This window comes from Lycorma delicatula, chromosome 9, assembly GCF_047948215.1.
Source record: "Lycorma delicatula isolate Av1 chromosome 9, ASM4794821v1, whole genome shotgun sequence".
NCBI lineage: Eukaryota > Metazoa > Arthropoda > Insecta > Hemiptera > Fulgoridae > Lycorma > Lycorma delicatula.
The window spans coordinates 35,144,468-35,159,200 of NC_134463.1; the positions used below are offsets into that span (position 1 = coordinate 35,144,468).

Consider the following 14,733-nt stretch of genomic DNA (forward strand, 5'->3'; position numbering starts at 1 on the left):
AATTAATAATGTATAATTTTACAACTATTAACATACCATTTATATCAAAATTAACATTACACGTATACAATTATGGAGAAAAAAGTAACAAACTTAACTAAAATTATCAGTCTAATTCTCAGACTTTCAAAATTCATAATTGGAGTCTTTCAAAATTATTATTATATCATTATAATAATACACAATACAGTCAATACCATAAAGCTAAAATTAATATTTACAACAAACATACTTTTAATTTAATCCAGTTTTTTTTTTAATCAGAAGAACTGCAATACTTCAGGTTAGAAAAGAAAAAAAATACATTTACTTAGAACACTTAAATACTGCTAGATAAAATACTAATTTTGTGAAAATTCTATTATTCAGGGTTCTCTCATATAAAATCAAAATGATTTCTGATTATGCCAATAAACATGAAATGTTTGTTTTTTATCATACAAAAATATATCAATGAAAATTTCACACAAATAATCATATGTGATAGAAATCAACTATAAATGTCTAGTTTTAATAATATAAATGATATTAATATAATGATATATAACATGATAATAATATGATTGATATAAACTAATCAAGCAGGATAGTCTTAGTACATTGTTTCGCAAATCCCAGCATTGGTAAATTCATTTTTTTATAATTCTTTAAAAATTTTTGAAGAAAAAAATTTTTTTTTTTGGTGTAGAAATAGAAGCTTACAATTGGTGCCCGAACAGGGAACAGAAGCTTACAAAGTTCATGCTTAACAAAAATGTATGCTACTCCTTTGCTCATTAAATCCCCCATCACAGTTTTTGTTGAGTTTTTATTTATTTTTGGGGTAAGTTTCCTTAGAGAAGGCAAGTAGCCCTCTTTAAGGAAACTTATTGCAAAAGAGCACATTTTTTTATTTATTATAATACATGACAGAAGCACAAAATTTCCAAGTATTTAAAATATATTGTTGCTTGAAACTGATTTGGCAACATTGAAGACATTTCCTTCTAATATCCATAACATAATAAAAAAAGAATTTTAACAAAAACTTAGCTCATTAATTACTTTTTATTATATAATTTATACGTATCTTAATTATCATAATCTGATGAGTCACAAGTCATTTCTGAAAATAACAACCATGTTAAAAACTAGCAAGTACCCCATGCTTGGCTCACAATGGATAATGAGGAGCAAAGTGGTTTTTTGTTGCCTCCTCACAAAGTTAAATATACCAGTTTTCACCATGTTAAGCCCAGAGAAATGCAAGCGATAATCAACCTTACAAATATATTTTTAGTGTATTCACCACAGGATCTGACTAACAGTGAACATAATTACTAACAGAGAAGGGCCTCTTGTACCTTAGGTACATGCATCCATATAAAAAGGTTTTCGTTGAGATATAATCGGTCAAAATATGACCATCAAAATTAGAACTCTGTAACAGTCTTTTAACATAAAAATTTAATTTTCATAACATATCTGGAAAAAATGGAATATTTAAAGACAATTAAGAAACTTAAAACTGAACAACTAAATGTATATGCACACTTCATGGAAAACTGTCAGATTGTCTTGTCCCCAAAATATCTTCAAACTCAACTACAAATAAAATCTAGTGAACAATAATTGATTAAAGGAAATCTATGCAAGATTTTTTATATATATAAAATGTAAAAAAATAATTCCCTAACAGCTGTTTAAATATTCACCTTGTCTTAACAATTTAAAAAAAAAAAAATGTTAAAATAACAAAGATAGTGATTTTAAAATAGTTATTCTAAAAATCTACTCCACCTAAATTAAAATTATAACATAAAAAACCTTTAATTAGAAGTTAGAATAGAACATTTAATACTTAATAACAAGAATCTGGAAATTTAAACAACGAAATCTGTTATGATAAAATCGAACTTGAGGAAGATGTAACCACTGTTTTTACCACCATTTTTTCATCATCTAATTTCAAATCCGTCGCTAACTTACAACTGCAATTAAAATTCCAAAGAAAAAAATGTTAATAGTTTTAAAATCAATTAATTATAATAATAAATACATAATTATATAATGAAATAAGTTTTAAACTATTTCTTACACTCAGAGATTATTTCAATGGCATATTTTCATAAAATTCTTCAAAATTTGATTATATTAAAAAGAGATATAAGAACCCTTTTTGACTCATAATTTAACCTCTAAACTTAAACATTAATTTAAATCCCTAAACCATTATTTTCCTAAAATTAAAAATCATTAACATAATTTTTGTTCAATACGAATAATTCAACTTAATGTACACATACATTACCCTAGTGTACACTAAATGTACACTACCCTAGTGTAGAAACTGATTAATCTGTTACAAACTGCTAAATACAACATGATCTACAATATTCCACATTCCTATCAGTGAGAATATAAATCAATACCTGCTACTCTGTTATAAAATATTGCAATCGATGAGTGTATCATCAACAAGATAGTAAAATTATTTAGAGAAAACAAAGTCTTAGAAAATAACTGTATAAAAAAATGGAACATAAGCTTAAAATAAAACTCAGGACATGAAATATCAGAACAATTGTCATTAGAAATAATAGATATGACTGAAAAGATTCATATATATGACACAGACTGGTATCAATAAAATAAAGGAAAAAAGGAAATGCCAATGTGATATTAAATAAAAAATGTTTTTTTCTTATCACTGGAATGGAATGCAGGAGACTGATCAAGCAACTTTTAGAGGAAAAACAGCTGGAATAGCTTAGACATGCTAATAGTGCAAATTAAGACAGAAAAATCGGTCAGTTCCTAAGATGGAGCTGGGAAATGAGAGGAGAAAGGTGGAATGAAATAAGATACGCGAGAAGATGGAGATACATACAAAAAATAACCTAAAACTTGACAAGCAACAAAGATGAGACAGGGAAGATGAAGTTCAGATAACTCTAAAGCATAAAAGATGAACAGCTTATAAATATCAACAAAGAAAATTGATGTAATTTTATCAAATATGGTAAAATATTGATTTACTAGTACCTACAGTCTAGATTGTAATTTAATTTTTCATAAAATGTAAACAAAAATTGAATATATACCATTTGGCAAAAACATTAACAATTATCAAGATTAAACATTTGTAAGATGTTATTTTCATAGAATTTTTCAATTACTTTTAACAAATAATATATAATCAAAAAATTATGTTCACCAATTAGCTACACCACATTCGTTTTTATGTATATTTCACTTAATCCCATTTTTTATAATTAATATAAAATTACTGTTTATTAACATTTTTTAAATTATTTTTTAAAAAAGCATTTTACTGATTAATTTTCTTAAATGTTTAATTACATTATATGGTTGATACATATGTAAATCACTACTAATAAACAAATACTTTTATATTAACTTATAATACTATAAAAAGGAACACAATACTCTTAAAACTACCATAAAAAAAATCTGCAAAATAATGATAAAAACAATAACATTAATCCTTTTTCTGAACAAAACACAATAACAATGAGTAAACAAAAACGAATTAAATATAAAACATAAAATATAAATTTAGATTTTCTAAAATTACAATACTAAAAAACCCAAATAAAACAAAAACAAAACAAATTTTTATATCTTATACTAACAAAATCAAGTAATCTTACATTCTTATATTTTTCTGTGATAAAACGCAAATGCAAATCTTTTTTAAAAAATATATCAAACTTCTACATAAAACTAATATGGTAATAAAAAGAAAACAGCAATCACCAAAAATGTGATTTTGTCGATTACATAAAAAACTGAGATTAATATAAAATTAAACATACAAATAACATTTAATTACAATAAAACTAACTTTGTCTATGTCCTAAACAACAAAAATTCTTGGATTCATGTGATATGAACTCACCAAACTCTGTACAAAACCTGTCAAAATCAAATTACACATGAAAATATATATTACCATAAAAAAATAACATCATAAATAGATAAAGAACAAAATCAAAATAATAGTGTCATTAAAGGAGTAAAAATTCAAAGAATGAATTGAAGACAGAAATAAAAGAACTGTTACAAAGAACATAGTGAAAAAAAAAACATAATCAAAAAACAAATAAAGAAATGAATGCAAAAATTACAATTTACAATTTGTAGATGATTTAAACGTACAAATAAGTTTAAGTCAATTTACAATAAATAGCCAGGATTTTTTTAATATTCAATTTTATCGGAATAAGTTTGAAACCAATAATCAATCCTGATATAAAACATGCACATGTGTGCACATTTTACATGAATCATTATGACATTTATAAACTACTACAACATATTTTGTAATATCAGTTTTTATGATATTAAGTTCCAATAACAGATATTTATCAAAAATTACTTTAGTTAATAGTTTAAACTCTGTCTATTTATTGTTTACTTTTAAATCGTAGAACTAATAAGAATTAGATCCACTTTTTATAAACTAAGCAATACTCAGATCTTAAAAGAGACTCATGGTCCTTTGTAGATTATCAAATGTTTCCAAACTACCTCTTTTCCTTATAGATTAGTAAAAAACTTTTTTTGGGACAAAATGACATCAATATAATTATTTTTTCAATCTTGATGTAATTAATTAATAATTATTATATTATTATTATATATAACTAGTAAGAGAAATCTTAAATTCTGTACAATACTGATCCTTGTAGTACCTCGACCAAATTATGGCCTGAGATTAGAAAAAAACTTATTCGCAAGAAATATTATTTAAGTAATCCCTTAAAAGAGTAAATCCTATCAAACATAATTATGAACTTTTTCAAAAGGTTTTTCTAATGATTAAGTGGACTGAACTGCACATAAACTTTTAATGAAAAAATATTTTTACCACATAAAATAATTTTTAGTAAAAACAGAATTTTTTAATAAATTTTTATAGAGAAACAAATAAAATCAAAAACCTTTAAAAAATTAATCGTATAACTTCTCTGTAAAACTGTTGCTTACTCAGTTCATTATAATCATAACAGTATTTTTTACAGTAATTTTGGTACAATGGTAATTCATAGAAAAGTGAACCCATTTTAAAACCAATTTGATAAATTAAATCTGTTCATTTTACTGAAAATATTTAAATTTGAAAACATTTGATATTTACTATAAAACATTTTACTGAATATTAACATTTTACTGTTAAGACGTGATTAAAGAACAATACAAGAATCAATTTCAGAAAAGAATTTCATTACATTGTTTAACTGTTATGATTTTATAATTTCATCCTTATTTTTTCATTACAGAATCAACACTTTGTATCATATATTATTTAATTAAAATTTTTGAATTTACCTGCAAACAGCTTGATTGACTAAAACTTACAGCACACTTAAAAAAAATAATTTATCAAACATAGTCCGACCTCAGTAATTTGAAACAACAATGTTTAGATTGATTCATTAGTATGATTTTAGGATTACTAGAATAAAAGTACCAAACTCAATATTTTAATACATTATGATAACTAAAATTTAATTTTGTTAAACATAAATGAAGCCTACAAAAGATTCTATTACCAACAAAATTTTAACAAAAACAACAAATACAATCGTACCTTACCTGTTGAATTAAAATCTCCTTGCAAAATAATGCAAGTATAAAAATATGAATTACGAATCATTGGACATATTTAATGTACATATTATATTCCAAGAACAAAATTCAAAAGCATATTTTCACTATTATGTGAAAAAGAGAGAAAAAAGAAGAATAAATGCTTCTAGACATAAAAAATACCACTGGAAATAATAACATGTAAATTGATCCAAACATTGCAAATATTTTGTTCTTTCTGCATTCTTCAACGTGAGATTACATTCTTTCTTAATATTAGTAAAATTAACAAATTGCATGAGATTGAGATTTGCGTATGAATGAGATTTGAATGTGGTTAATATACTGGATATCATGTATGTCCCCATTAAATGAAATCTGTAACTCATTAAACTGTAAACTGTAAGGTACGACTGTGATATATATATATATATATATATATATATATATAGAACTGTATAGTAAGTGTGTAAATTATTTAAAAAAAATTATTACTTTATAATCTGTCACAAAAGAAAAAAAAGCTTTCTTTGTAAAGTTATATTTCATCAACCACTTGATGGACAAAATTGTTTTACACCATCTAAAGCTTGTTCTTTTGTATTATTATGTTAAAATTTATTTTAAAAAAACTAAAAGAAATTACAGCAAGTAATGCATAAGAAGGATCCCATTTTTTATCTGTTTTTAGAGAAATTCAGTTTCAATATAGGATAACTTTTTAAAAGTTTATGTATATGAATTAGTTACCATGGTGTCAATTTTAACGCAATCCAAGGAATGCCAGACAGTGCGTTTTTCTGGCACATTCTTCATTAGGACATTTAAAAAATCCAGCCTCTTTTATTTGAGGTCAAATAAAATTGCATGAATAACAAAGCAACTTCTTGAAGAATAGTTTAAAAATTTTTTGTCCATTAATAAAAAAAAAAAATTATAAAGATAATAATCTTAGCTTTAATTTTTTATGCTTATAGATAATGTCACAGATCATATTCCTACAATAAACCACAAGTAAAAATGTAATTATTTTTTAGCTCCTATAGTGGCATCCATCCAGTAACTTAATAAGACATGGAATTCTTTGAAATTTTTATGATCAATTACAAAAAAATTGCTTTGAAAAAGAAAAAAATACTAAAAATAATAATCCTTGATTAAAAGTTGAATTCTAGAGGAATTTCAACGTAAAAAAATGGAATAAAAAAAATGATAGCAAGTGATATTAAGCTATATAAAAGTTGTTTGGATAGAACTTTAACTATATTGCACAAGTGATTTCGTTGTTTATTCAGTGAGTTACAATTCTGATAAAATTCCCACTATTAGATGTGAATCAGACATTAGTAAAGTATGCTCACTAAATGTGAATGAATTATCAAATCCGTATTGAGAAGAATTGAACAACAGTAATTTCATTAACATTGTGCGAATCAGCAAGCCTATAAATAAAATGATAATTTACTTAATGATGTAGGAACCGCTTCCAAAAGAAATAAAGATATAGCAATCACAAAAAAATGTTTTTGCTATATTGAATAACTAAAACATCAACTTACTGATTTTTATCCAAATCTTTAAAGAACTATGTAAGTCAGTCAAATGTCTGATAATGCATTGAGTTGGCACAAGGAAAGTATACAGAGAAGAGAATCCAAAGTAAGTACTTCTGATAATTTTTTATCAAAATATATGACTAAAAATATTTACTGTTTAGTATTTTCTTTTAATTTTATGTAAATAGTTTAAGAAAGATTCATGTAGTGCAATCAAAATTAATATTTTTAATTTGTTTTATATTATATATATATATATATATAGAACTAAAAAAAAATATTCATCCTCTTTGTAAATAGATCTTAAAAAATAGCTACAGAAATAATATCTCTTTTATAATCAATTAACAAAGATTACAGTGCTTAATGTGCCATGTTAAATGAGGGATGCCTGTATTTAAAATAACATTTTGTGTAGTTAAAGCACCTTAAAAAATGTTTCCAATGGTTAGTAAAAATATATTTATTTGATTGTCATTAAAAAATATGCAATTTCATTAAGTAAGATAGGATTTTTTCCAGCGAACTATTTTTTTTAACAATACAAATTATGGTAGATGTAAAATTTCATAATGAAATTTAATAAAATAAATAAAAAATTTAAAGGAAAAAGTCTGCATTAAAATTGCTGGAGGTCTACTTATGAAACTGTAGTAGTACACACTCACTTCACAGTAAAACAGCTGCATTGATAAGGTCAACTTCATTTTTCTACATTATATGAAGTGAAGGTATTTGTATTTCTAACACAATGTTGAAATCTTTATTAATTTTAATAGAAATTTTTTTCCTTACAACTTTTACATTCCATTGTTAACTGAAATTATAAAACTATATAAATATGTTACAGTTGTAAAAATGTATGGTTCAGTAAAAATTTTCTGTTTATACTCAAAACTGAAAAAACAAAAAACTTAAAACATCATACTGAAACGAACAATCATAAATACTTAAATGATAACAGAACTCTTTTCTTAAATAAATCTAATTTTCTAAATAAGGTCTCAGTAAGTTATAGAATATTCAAACTTGACTACTGGAGAAAAAAAAAAATAAATAGATTCAATTTTTCCGATAGTTGTTTATAACTCTTTGAAGACAAGCACCTTTTTCTTTTGTAATAAATATTACAATAAATGTGTAAAATAAAACAATTACCAAATGAAAAATATTTATCATAACTTACATTATATTAAAATGTTCATTACATCCTATTAAAAAATTTAATTAATTATGAAAAAAATAATTTACTAGATCTTGCTTTAATAAAATTATAAATGAATTCATAATCTGCTAATACATTAATCTACTCATTCTAATTATCAGAATTATGGTTTCCCCTCAGTCTTTCCATCAAATCATCTATAAAAGTGTCTTGAATCTCATGGCGTTTGCAGCAAGGATATGGTCTTCGTTTGCGTGCTCGACGACATACATGACCAAAGCTGAAATTTTTAAAGAAATCATTGTGTTTTACACATGGCTTTCTTACTTTCTTACTGACAACGCCTATTTCAAGTTAATTATCTTTCATTACAGTTACAATACATTCACTCTCTTGTCGACAGTTCAATAAAATTACTTCCTTATACGAAGTAAAGGTAGTATTGTGATTAGGAAAAATTTTGGTTTTCATATTTCAACGGAAATATCCATTTCGACTAGTTTTGGCGTGATGTATGTACCTCGCATAACTCAAAAATGATGAGCTTTAGGATGTTAAAATTTTGGATTTTGGACTGTTGTAACATTTATTTGTGCACTCCCCTTTTGATTGCAATCAACTGGACCAAAAGTGTCCAAAAAAGCCCTTATTGAGAGCTTTTCAATGATAAATCATAAGTGGTACTTAATTTCATTCGTTCCACATGTATAGCTTAATAAAATTTTAATTAATGAAATATTCGATCTTACAAGGGGAACGCACATCAGTTTAAATCAGACTTTATCTCCTTTTTTACATTTAAATATATTGATTTATTAATAATTATTAACCTCTGATTGTAAAATAACTTTTTATGATATATAATAATTCAATAATAACAATAAAAAAAAGAAAAATATCAGAAGTTATTAATGAAATAAAATTTTATGTACTTTTCATTTCAAAAAAGTGTGTATGTATAACTTAATAGGCATACAAGGAAGTCATGTGGTGTCCACATCACTTTTTTGTATAACTAAAATACTTGATAAAAATTTTATTTTTCAAAATAATCATAAATGCATAACCAATTTTTCTTTAAAAAAAAAAAATCATTTTAGATTAATGGAAATTGAAGTAAGATTACCTGGATTGGACTGAATGCTGATATCCAAATGATTTTGATTGGAACCATATAATAAAACTCTTTTAGATTTCAAAACTATTATTAACAAAAACATCTATACCAACAAATAACTAATACTGATTATTAATGTAGAAATATTGAATCCCCTATCAATTAACGATAAATAATAACTAAACAATCTACCATTATTATTTATCATTCAATTCAAAGAAAATCTTTTCAAATTACCAAAATTATACTGTTAAGTTTTAACAGAAAACTTTATAATAATAATAATAATAAAAAAACAGCTTGCATTAAAACATATAATTTTGATTTTAAAATACTTTTTTGTAACTTTTATGCTGTTCCTGTATAGGTGGTGCAGGTGATGCTGTTGTCATGAGGTGATCTGAATTTAATTAAATATTATTTATATTAACTCACATAACATCTTAGCTATTAATTAAATAACATTTTAAACCCTAATACTAGGCATATAGCTAATAAAACAAGTATGCTGTATTAGCTATAGTCTATATATAAAAATAAAACATATATATATATATATATATATATATATATATTTATTTATTTATTTATTTTATATATTCTATTTTTATATGGTATTAAACAGTAGTAATTTAATACCATATAAAAATAGACTACCATAAATAAAAAATAATTTTAAAAAGCAGGCTATTATGGATCAAGTAAGATAAGTTTGCATTTATGCAACTGATCTCAATTTCTCTTTAATAATAATTATTTCTTACATTACAGTAAAACTTCATAAATTAAGGATTCTTGATAATTTGGTCAGCCATATGAGCAATTTTTTTTAGACCAGAAACATGAGAAGAAAGAATTATTACTCATCAATATCATTAAATTAATATTAATAAAGTAATTTCATCCTGTCCTTAGAATAAAGTACATTATGTAATTTTTTAAGGAAATTTGATATAAAGCATCTTATTTTTTAACATAAATTAATTATATATTTATCCATAAATTAAAGTTTTATCTGTTTATAATTATGAGGGTCATTCAACAATTAAAGAGAAAAATGACAACAGCAGAAAAAACTATTCAGTAATATAAACTGAAACTGTCAAGACATTCAAGTTGGCTTCCCTATATAGAAAATAGCTGTTCAAAAATAATTTTCATTATTACAATCACTTTTGTTTATTTTAAAATGTCAGCTCCTTATTAAAGATGTACCATCAAAGAACAGAGTGTGCTGCAATAAGATGTTTATTTACTGAAGATATAAAACCAAAAATCACTCACAGCTGTTAAAAAACATGGGAAAAATATAATAACTATGTAAAGCTTTATAAGTGGATCAAAGAAAAATTTGAATTGAATCGAGCAGAAAGTGTCACTGATTTTCATTTTACTGTAAGAAAAATAAAAGTTTTGATCGACACTTTGGAAAATTGTATTAATTATACTCTCAAGGATTGGGAAATTGATGAAATTTATACTACAAGTATCAGCACAGTCCATTCCATTATCTATAAGCTGAATTACAGTAAAACACATCAGGGTGGGTTCCAAGACAGTTCACTCAAATCACATACATCTAGAATTTAAACAATATTTTTTTTTTAGCGAAAGGTAAAGCTTTTAAGACCATTTAATAATTTGTGATAAAAGTTGAATTCAAATGTCAGAGTATAGAATGGAAGCATCTGAAATAATCAGGAAAAGTTCAAAACCTAAAATTCAGTTAGTCAGTGCTAATGGTGGTTCCGAACTACAAAGGCCTAATTTACTGCGACTATTTAGAAGAACAACATACAATCAGCGAGTACTATCACGACATGCAAGAAAATAGAATGAAACCTGCTATAAGGAGGAAACAATCTTCTTCTCTTTCAACAAGCATAATTCTTCTGCACAAAAACACCTGCCCCACACCATTCAAAAGACGCAGGAAATTACTCAAAAGCTGGGTTGGGAGATGTTGCAACATCCACTTTACTCTCCAGATCTTGTACCATCAAATTTTTTGTGTTTGATCCTCTCAAGCAGTTTTTACATGGTACCAAGTTTGGCAACAATGGGCATGATAAAAATGCAGTACAAGAATGGCTTAGACATGGAGATAAACAATTTTTTTAATACTTAAATAAGAAAGTTCACAGAAAGATTGAACAAATCCCTAAAAGTAGTCTAGGATTATGTTAAAAAGTAGCGTTAACTTCATTATCATTGAATAAATATAAATCTTTTTAATAGTCATTTGTCTCTTTAATTACTGAACGATCTATTTAATTATTACCAAACTATCATCAAGTATTCATATGGGTTATTTACCATAATTATTAATAACACAAATTATTATTAAGAATTAGAAACAATCAACCAAACACTGCATCATATACCTGATTATTTAAATTTTTATATCCTAATATCTTCTCTTATTTCTTTTTCACATCTTAGCTGTAGGTTTTGGCTTATTTTTTCTTGTAATTCAGAATATCATTAAATTGGAAATTTTATCCTTATAGCCCAAATAAGTAAACTTAAATTGTAGAACTAGTTCCTCAACAATATGAGATAAGTTAATTGCATAATAAAATCATGAATTACAAAAATACTTTTTTGGTGCAAATGTGAATATTTGGCATCCCTTAATATGAATTTACAATTTTTTTTCTTGCCACTATTTTCAGTGTACAATTGTGCTAGTCTAGCCCAATTTGCTAGGCTTCAAAATGTTAACTAATTAATAATTTAACAAAAAAAAAATATATATATATATAATACTAACAATATAAATAAACTCAGTACATGAAAATACAATAAAATTCAATAAAAATTGATAAAATAAGTAATAAAAATTAACTAACTAAAACAAAATAAATGTTATACGCAAACAGAATACCAGTTTTGAAAACTATAATGCTATCTAATGAGAATTTTAATTTATATGCAATATTATATGCAGAATGTAAATTTCAAGCAAATGCAACTCCACCACTACACTGTTGCTATATACAAAGTGTTCCTAAAATGGTGGACTGGCCATAAATTTTCAGATTCTATATGTCATAATAAACAAAAATATTGATTCCCCCTTTGTTCTCCGCTCTGTCTGCCATTGTGTTTATTAATGAAAAAGTTATATTTCAAGATCAAGTTGAGGAATCACAGTAATATTTGGTAAATACATTTATACTAAGATTGTCTACTAAATAAAAAATTATGCGGCAAACAAATTTCAAAATGGCAGCCTGTCAATTTTTCAATCTCTCAGTAATCCTTAGTTTTATCATACTATGCTTTATTTGCAAAAAAAAGTTAGGCACTAATTTATTGTGACCAAAATGACACTTTAGTTTTGAAGATTCATTAGCAAAACAAACTAACGACAGAAAATGTATGACATAATTTTCTGCAATATTTCATCTTCTCCACTATTAAATCAGGTACTTGATCAATTATCCTATTAATTGATTTACTATTAATTTTAACAATTATTTCTCTTAAAAAGAGAATTTTCTTATAAACTGAATGAAAAGTCACTTTTTTTAAAATAAATGATCAGTATTAACCAAGATAGGCCAATTTTTCTTCAAAATTTCAAAATTAATTTTCAATACATAATTTTCAACAATTTCACTTCAACTTTTTACATTCCACTATGCTACATTTAAGAATGAAAAATAAGATAAATTTTTAAGATAATTTTAAAACCTTAATAAGTATCATTTTAAAAGTAAGATAACTTTCTCACTTTTTAAGAGTATTTTAAATTTAATTTGAAATTAATTGAATTTTATCATTTATGTAGGCCTTTATGAAGTATGTATTTTAAGATAAAATCATACAATTATAAAGTAGATTTCTGTCTATTTGTATAAGTTTGGAATTACCTAAATAAGAAAGCATTTTCAATGATTTTTTAGTTCTTGTTTTAGTTATATTATTATGTTATTTAATATTCTTGAGAGGAAATTTGTGATATGCAATTACTAATGTGCGGTTTAATCAAATCAAATCCCTAATAGACATGTGCCAAGAGAAAAAACTTTTGAAAGACTTCATGTACAGCTTACAGAAACATTAATTTAGGCCAGTGAATTTAAAAGAACATGTTCTAAATTATGTTAAGAATCATCTGGTGAAAGTATAGAGATTGTGATAACAGTAGAAAATGTGGGGTCAGATGAACTGTGTGTAATGTTTTTTAAATGTTAACCATATTTACTCTTACCACTTTCACCTTGTAGAAGGGCTGACTATAGATGATTACCCTTGTAGACATACTTTCTGTATCTGGTTTCAAAGAAAGATTAGAAGAATTCTTCTACTATGCCAGCAATCTATTTACAAATGTTTCAGTAGGAATGGTGTTAATAATAAACCTTCACACCCAGCATAATTAGGATGAGGAGAATCCTCATACTTTCTACCAGAGCAGTCATAAACAACAGTTTTCCCTAAACATATGGGGATAAGGGTATTGATAACAACTATCTATTCAGTTCTGCGGTTCTACTAAATCATCTAAATGGAGAAAATTACCTTAACCATTTAACAGAAAATAATTCAGATTTGTTGGAAGACTTACCTCTGGAAGCAAGAGTAAATATGCAATTTCACCATGATGGTGTTCCAGTACATTTCAGTCAGTTGGTAACAGATCATTTGCATAAAAACAGGTTGCAGTGGGCCAGTATAATGGCCTGTGAGATCACCTAAACTTAACACTTTTAACTTCCCTTTGGGGTCATTAAAAACATATTATTCTATTCCAGCCCTCAGTATTGAAGACCTAAATCTGATAATCCAGAATGGATTTAATCAAATAAGGAATACTCAAGGAATTTTTGAACACGTAAGACTGTCTCTCAGAAGAGTAGAAACTTTTCTAATTTCTAATGGTGGTTACTTTAAACATCTCCTTTGATTGACTTTAAAACAATCATAATAATTACTGCTATTTTAAAAATAAAATTGTTGGAATACCTGAAGTAATTATTTTTTTATTACCTTTCATGAAAATATAATTATATTCTTTGAAATTAATTAAAAAAAGTGGTATTAACAATATAAATAATACATTAAAATGATTAATAGCATAATAAACCCACTAGCTGATTTAACACAGGAGGAGATGAAATCCTTTAGAAAATTATACATTTTCTCTTATAAGTCATAAGGTGTCATTTTGTTTACAATAAATGAAAGCTTAACATTTTTTGCAAATAAAGTGTAATATGTTAAGACTGAGGATTACTGAGACACAACGGACTGAAAAATTGACATGGCCAATTTGAAATTTGTGAACATGT

The 14,733-nt window shown here is 25.2% G+C and overlaps 1 protein-coding gene across 4 annotated transcripts in view; it reads right to left on the bottom strand.

Moving 5' to 3' along the window:
* Positions 1–14,733, bottom strand: part of Atg18a (Autophagy-related 18a) — a 172,840-nt gene that overhangs the window by 59,686 nt on the left and 98,421 nt on the right. The gene's annotated exons all lie outside the window — the stretch shown is intronic.